Consider the following 7,964-nt stretch of genomic DNA (forward strand, 5'->3'; position numbering starts at 1 on the left):
TGTCTTTTGCTGTAGTACCATGTTGTTTTGTATATACCATAATTAATTTCTATGGTATGTGTGTATATATGCACACATACATACAAGAGTCACATTGATCACATTGGCTGTAGCAGGGTTGATTTCCCTTTTTTGTAGGGGGGTGCTATCAAATACTAATTGCAACATGATTAAGTTGATTAATATTAACCATCCAAGGTGGCCTGAGCAACTGAATCAGCCGTGCTATAGTTTAGATGTTTAGATATACTCAGTCTGTATTTTAAAGAAGTCCCTGGTCCGCTTTCAGTGTGGTATAGTGGAAAGAGCTTGAGATTTGGATGCAGAAGACTTGGGGTCCAGTCCTGGCACTGTTGCTTCACAACCTGTGCAACTTTCACAAATCCTTTCCTTTCCTGGGCCTCATTTCCTTATCTTTAAAAGAGAGGATTGGACTAGATCAGGGGTACTTAACATGGGGTATGTGAAATCACAAGGGGTCCTTGGACAGATTTCAGCGGTTCTCTGAACTAGAACTAGTTATTTTCACTGACTTCTAACTGAAATATGACATCTCCTTTGAGGAGTTTAGGTGACAGACATTATTGTTTATACAAATGTAGGCAAAAAAAATTATCCTGAGAAAGGGTAGATAATTTCATCAGACTTTCAAAGGACATATGACAAAAACCTTAAGACTGCTTGGACTAGATAGCTGAAGAAATACTATTTTTGAAGTACTATCATTCTGTGATTCCAAATACTCATGAGCGTTTTGGTCTTCCACTCATGGCAGGAGCAAAAGGGGCTCAGTGTCATAGAAGAACTGAAGCAGTAGTCGGCCTAGAAGAAAGATTTTCAGGGATTAAATATCCAATCAGTATTTGTTGAATGAATGAATGAATGTTTGCAAGAAGGAATGAATAATCATGAATCAGCCTATCATGGCAAGACACAGACTTCTGCATGGAGAGATTCCTTTCTTATTCTTGCATTAATCACTTTTTTTTTGAGGTGTCTTAAATATATGAATATATCCATTTGCTTCAATCTCTGAAAAGATATTTTTGTCTTTGCTTGAGTTCTTTGCTGGCAGCGAAGAATGAGACGATGATTTGGGTTTTGCCAGCAGTGGAATCCTCTGCTAATTTACAACAAGAAACTTCACTCTGAGATTCTATCCTGGCATATGTGTTAGTTATTCATGTACTAGTCCATTTACCCAGAAATAGTATGTTATCTATCTTATGAGAAACTTAACAAGAATATTCTGTCCATACAATAGAGACTTGTTAAGATCATAGGGCTATGCCAACCCTTTCATAATTCAGGGAAATAGCATGATGTATATAAAAGCAGAGGATTAGAAATCAGAGAAGTTGTTTTCTGGAAACTTCTGTCTCTTACCTGATGTGCGACTGGAACAAGTTATTAAACTTTCCACGTCCTAGGGTCTTCATTGCAAGAAAAGTGTAGTGGTGCCTACTTTTTCTACCTCATAGAGTTGTTGGGAGGATAAAAGAAGAGATGTCTTACAAAGTATAAAATGCTCTAGAAATGTAAGGCATCATCATTATTAGAATAAAATAGGATATTTGAATTGGGAGGGACCTTAGAGTTCACCCAGATCAACCTCCACATTTGTTATGTAGGAAAAATGAGACTCATGGAGAAAAAAATGACTTGTATAAGATCATACTGATGGCTTGAGTTAGAACCCAGCTATTCTGACTACTTGTTTAGCTATATTACTACTAAATATCACCTGCTGTCAATCGCTTGGGCTAACACCTGAAGGGACTATGATGGATCCTAAAGCATAGGAAATTCACCAGCTCCACATTCACTAAAACTAGGAGTTCTTAACCTGGTGTCAGGGATGGATCTGATACTAATGCACTGGTAGTTCAGGTTCAGTCTCAAGGCAAAATGAGGCAATCATAAATTACTGAACAGTTAACAAAAGGGGGCTTACTTTGCTCTTACATAACAAAGATATGCAACAAGGACAGAATTGGCACCTAGCTTTTGTAGAGGTATTTTCCCCTCCTGCCTCTCTACTAAAATGAGTCTGGTTAGCAAGGCAACGTGTGGTGACTCACACAGTCTTTAGGCATCTAACAAGTTGCGGGACATCCATTAAGTTGAATGACTCTGCCTCTATGTGGGGGAAATTTTTTATGTTTTTAGGTGCATCAGGGGAGGAAGGGGCCAATCAGGTCCCTGGAACAGCTTTGTTGTCTTTTGAGGAAAAACTAATCCTCGTTGTGGAGAACTTTGATCATTTTACAATTGGAGTCCATGAACTTTAAAAATATATTTTTCTAACTGTGATTCAGTATGATTGGTTTACTTTGCCATCCTATCAATTATATATATATATATATATATATATATATATATATATATATATATATATATATATATATATATACAGATAGATAGATAGATAGATAGATAGATATATATATATGTATGTATATATGTATATGTGTGCATCTGTGTATATATATTTATAGGTATATACACACACAGAGTATTATGAGAAGGGATTAATTTGTTTCACCAGATTTCCAGAAAGGTCCCTGACACAAAAAAGGCTAAGTACCCTTGCTCTAGGCTATGTGTGGATAGGTTATAAAAAGCCAGGGAATGCCAAAAGAAGATAACAAATGGCCTGCCCTTGTCTAATCTTTAGATAGCTGGCCATCCTCTCTTGGCTCTGGAGTGTGGGAGTTATACATCCCTTTCATCTCTCAGGCAGAAGAATGTAAGCCTTATCAGTTTAAAGCAATTTAAAATAACATTGGAAAAAATAAAGCTTCTGATTGGCTTTGAATCAAATTTAATAGTATCAATTAATAAATCATTTACTACCAATTTCTGGCTGAATTTGATTTTCTGGGTTTACCATTTTCTAAAGTTCCATTCCTTAGCTAGTCAATTTTAGCTGACTTCAGTGTGCTAATTAATGTCAGCAAATGAATTAAAGATCTAATTTAATTCTTTCTTCAGTCTCAAACACAGTCATTCCCTGAAGAAGTCTACAATACATTGCACAATACATATGTTTCAATGAGCCTTTCCCTTTTATTTCACATGTCGTAGCCAGAGGTTAATTGATAGTATTTCTCAAGGGATTGTGGGAAATGAGTACATACTCAAACGAATCTGGAATCTCATTGATTAAGGAGTTCTTTCCAATGATGCTGATTGGAACCAATCCATGCCTTTCCTTCTTGTGTGATTCTCCTTCATATTCTCCTAAAAATTCACCAGGGTGGTGGTGAGGATAGGGATGAGAGTGTGTGGGGGGTCTAGCTTCACTTTCTCCCATATTGGGTACCAGAAGTGCACCCTGGTCATCTCCCTGTTGTGTTTCACTCTTGACATTTGACATCTTCCTTTCTTGACATATAATCCCTCGATTCCATCTTTAATTCTCATTTTTCTTAAGACTTCCTTGTTACATGTTATGATTTTTTCCTTTCCTGTACCTTTCCATTGCCTTCTGTGTAATATTCATTCTTAGTTCTTCAGAAGCTGTGTGGTTCCAAGTCTCATTGATTTATAGCAACAACAATAAAATCTTCATATTGAAAACATGAGTCTTTGCTTTCATGGGAAACTTAGGGTCAATAAAAGGACTTTCTAAGTTCTATAGGGTATCTATTCAAATGCATGTTGAAATCTGAGAAATAAATATTCTTCATATACTATATTTGCTGCCTATATTTATTCTCATCTATTTCATCCTTGTTTCTGTTTCTATCTTGACATTTGGTAGTATACTGTATCATTCAGAAATGGATGAGGGTAGAAGATTACAAACAACATTGCTTCATTAAATAGAAACCAACAGTGGAAACATCTAAAAAAATTGGCATGAAGCCTAAATGAGACATGTTATCTCAAGAATATTCACATGTGAAATTAGCAGAAGAATAATAAATACGTGGAAAATGAAATGTTTTTTCAGTTTGTGTAACAATTTATTTTCATCACCGAGAGAGGAATCATCACATTTGAACAGTCCCTGATGTCATATATGGCATTTGAGAAGATGAAGTCAAGAAAAGTAGTTGGATCAGACCAATTATAATCTATTTAATTACAAGCTATCCCATAATGAACAAAAATGCATATTTTTTATAATATTGCAGGTTACATGTAAACAATATTTGCAAAACAAGCTATATATAAGATAAATAGGAAATAATAAGCATCAGTAGAGGCTTCTTAGAGAAGGTGGGATTTTAGCTAGGACTTGAAAGAAATTACAGAAATGTGGAGGTAGAAATGAAGATGGAGACTGTCCTGGGCTTGTTGGGCAGCTATTGAAAATGCCTGGAATGGGAGACAGAGCATCTTGTGTGGAGAATAGCAAGGAGGCCAATGTCAATAGGTGGAAAAGTACATGGAAAGAAGACAAGATATCAGAGTATAGATAGCAATCCAGCCGAACTCTCCCAACATTTGCCTCCAAACAACTTTAAAATAATGCCTCAAATCAAATTTTAGAGTGACAGAACCAACAAAAAGTGAGGGTGAGAGATTTTTCCAGCCTAATACAACTTAGTAGGTGGGCAGGGGAGATCTGTGACACTGGTGCGGAGGCCTGTCTGGAGGGCACACACACAACTACAGCACCAGCAGCTTTGGGAGCTCTCAGCCCACAGATGATAAGGGGGAATGGGAGTCAGACAACCGGTCAGGAAGAGATTGCAGTGTGCCCTTTGCAGCTGGCACTGATTGTTAACTATATTGCCTGTAAGCAGTTCTGGCACACACTTCCAGGATGGAGAGGAACGCTTTGGTTGGTCATGAGGGAGCAGAGGCCCTGGCTGCAGCTATGGGACCAAGAGGAGTGCTAGGGTTTGCAGCTGCAGAGGAACAGGAGACCTGGTCACCATTCTAGGGCCAAGAGGAGAGCTAGTGCTTATGCCTGCAGGGGAGGAAGGGCCCTTCCTGGGTAAACTAGAGCACAGACCAGGAAAGCAGTGACCACACTTCTCCTCACATTACACTTCCTTGGAAACACCCAGAACTTGTAGACCCCTTGAACTAGCTCTGAAAACAGCAGCATGAGAAAGCCTGGAGCTAGGCACAGTGCCCCTCCACCCACATCCCTAGAGGAGCAGAACACAACTTTAACAAAAAGTTTGAAGTCAAGAAAGAGGCTGGAAAATGAGCAAAGAACAACAACAACAAGAACTTGACCATGAAAAGCTACTCTGGGGGCAGTGAAGACCAACACACAAACTTATAAGAAGACAACCATGTGAAAACAGCTACAATCAAAGCCTCAAAGAAAAATGCTAATTGTACCCAAGCCTAACAAAAGTTCCTGGAAGAATTAGGGGAAGAGATGAGTGGTAGAAGAAAAATTGAGTAAAGAAATGAAAGTGATTAAGAAAATTATGAAAAGAGAATTAACAGCTTGGCAAAATAGGCTCAAAAAATATTGAAGAAAGTAACACCTTAAAAAATAGAATTGGGCTAATGTTAAAAGAGACACAAAAATTTGCTGAAGAAAAGAATTCCTTAAAAAAGCAAAATAGGCCAAATGGAAAAGAAGGTACAAAAATCTCACTGAAGAAAATAATTCCTTAAAAATTTGAATTGAGCATCTGGATGCTAATGACTTCATGTGACATTAAAAAACAACAAAACAAAGTCAAAAGAATGAAAAAAAAGAAAAAATGATGTTAAATATCTTATCAGAAAAATAACTGACTTGAAAAATAGATCGAGGAGAAATAACTTAAGAAGTATTGGACAACCTGAAATCCATGAAAAAAAAAGAACCTGGATATCATATTTTGAGAAATTATCAAGGAAAAGTACTTCCAATATCTTAGATTGAGAGGGTAAAATAGAAATTTAAAGAATCCACCAATCACCTCCTGAAAGATGTATCACAATGAAAATTCCAAGGAATAGTATGCTAAATTTCACAACTCTCAGGTCAGGGAGAAAATATGGCAAGCAAGAAGAAAGAAACAACTCAGATATTGTAGAGCCACAGTCAGGATCACATAAGGTTTAGTAGCTTTCATATTAAAGTAGTGGAGGGCTTGGAATATGATATTCCGAAAGGCAAAGGAGCTAGGTTACAATCAAGAATAACTTATCCTAGAAAAGCTGAGCCTAAATCCTTCAGGGGGAAAACAGACATTTAATGAAATAGTGGATTTTCAAGTATTCCTGATGAAAAGACCAGAGCTGAATAGAAAATCTGACTCTAGAGAAGCATACAAAGGTAAACATGAGAGAGAAATCATAAGAGATTTAATATGTTTAAACTATTTACATTCCTATATGGGAATACAATACAAGCAACTCCTAAGAACTCTCTCATTACTAGGGGTCAACATAGACAGTGGGCACAAATGTGAGTTGATTATTTTGGAATAATGCCCTCCCCCCCCAAAAAAAAAAGAATGAGGAAGAGGGATGTACCTGCAAAGGGGAAGGGAAAGGTACAATGGAGAAAAATTCTCTCATAAGAGGTATGCAAAGAAAAGCTTTGCTGTGGAGGTGGGCTTAAGGGGGGCAGATAATGCTTGAATCTCACTCTCTTTGGAATAGGTTCAAAGAAGGAACAATATATGCACACATTTAGTTGGATATAAAAATTGATCTGACTTGATAGAGGAATAAGAGGGGAAGGTGATAAGAGATATGAGAGTATGACAAAGGGGAGAGAGAGAGGGTTAAGGGAGGCTTTGGTCAGAAACAAAACAGACTTTTGAGGATGGGCAGGTTAAAAACAGAGAGAAAAGATCAATAAAGGAAATAGAATGGAGGGAAATACATAGTAATCATGACTGTGAATGTGAATGTGATGAGCTCACCCATAAAATGGAAGCAGATAGCAGAATGGATTAGAAACCAGAATCCAACAATTTCTTGTTTATAAGAGACATACCTGAAACAGAAAGACACATAGAGTTCAAATGAAGGACTGGAGCAGAATCTTTTATTCTTTAGCAGAAGTAAAAAAAAAAGCAAGGGGGTAGTAATGATGACCTCAGACAAAGCAAAAGGAAAAACAGACCTAATTAAAAGATATAATTAGAGAGACAGCATTTTGCTGAAAGTGCCATAGACAATGAGTAATATAAAAACTTTAAATAAGGAACAGTCAAATTTATAAAAATAAGGCCATTCTCCAATTGATAAATGATCAAAACAGAAAGCTTTCAGAAGAAGAAATCAAAGCTATCTATAGTCATACGAAAAAATGCTCTAAATCACTATTGATTAGAGAAATACAATTTTTTTGAGAAATGCAAATTAAAACAACTCTATTCTACCACCTCACACCTATCAGAAATGAAAAATGTTGGAGGGATTGAGGGAAAATAGATACACTAATACATTTTAGGTGGAGTTACAAACTGGTCTAATCATTCTGGAGAATTTGGAACTATAAGGGCTAAAATTTGGAACCGAAAGGCTATAAAACTGTGCATACCCTTTGAACCAGCAGTACCACTACTAGATCTGTATCCTAAAGAGATCAAAGAAAAAGAAAAAGGACCTATATTCACAAAAATATTTATAGCAGTTCCTTTTGTGGTGGTTAAAGAATTGTAAATTGAGGGGATGCTAATCAACTGGGGAATGGCTGAATAAGTTGTGGCATATAATTGTGATGGAATACCAGTGCTATGAAAAATGATGAAGGGATGGTTTCAGAAAAAAAAAACATGACAAGATCTATATGAACTGATGCAAAGTGAAGAGAGAAGAACTGGGAGATCATTGTGCATAGTAACAGCAATGGTGTAATGGTAATTCACTGTGAAAGTCTTGGCTACTTTGATCAGTACAATGGTCCAAGACAATTCCAAAGGACCCATGGTGAAAAAATTGCTGCCTACCTCCAGAGATAGAACTGATGAACTGAGTGCAAATTGAAGTATAACTATCTTACTTTCTTTCTCTTTTATGTTGTTTTTTTTGGGATATGTCTAATA

Source organism: Phascolarctos cinereus, unplaced genomic scaffold (assembly GCF_003287225.1).
Source record: "Phascolarctos cinereus isolate Bilbo 61053 unplaced genomic scaffold, phaCin_HiC Scaffold_1;HRSCAF=81, whole genome shotgun sequence".
Lineage (NCBI taxonomy): Eukaryota > Metazoa > Chordata > Mammalia > Diprotodontia > Phascolarctidae > Phascolarctos > Phascolarctos cinereus.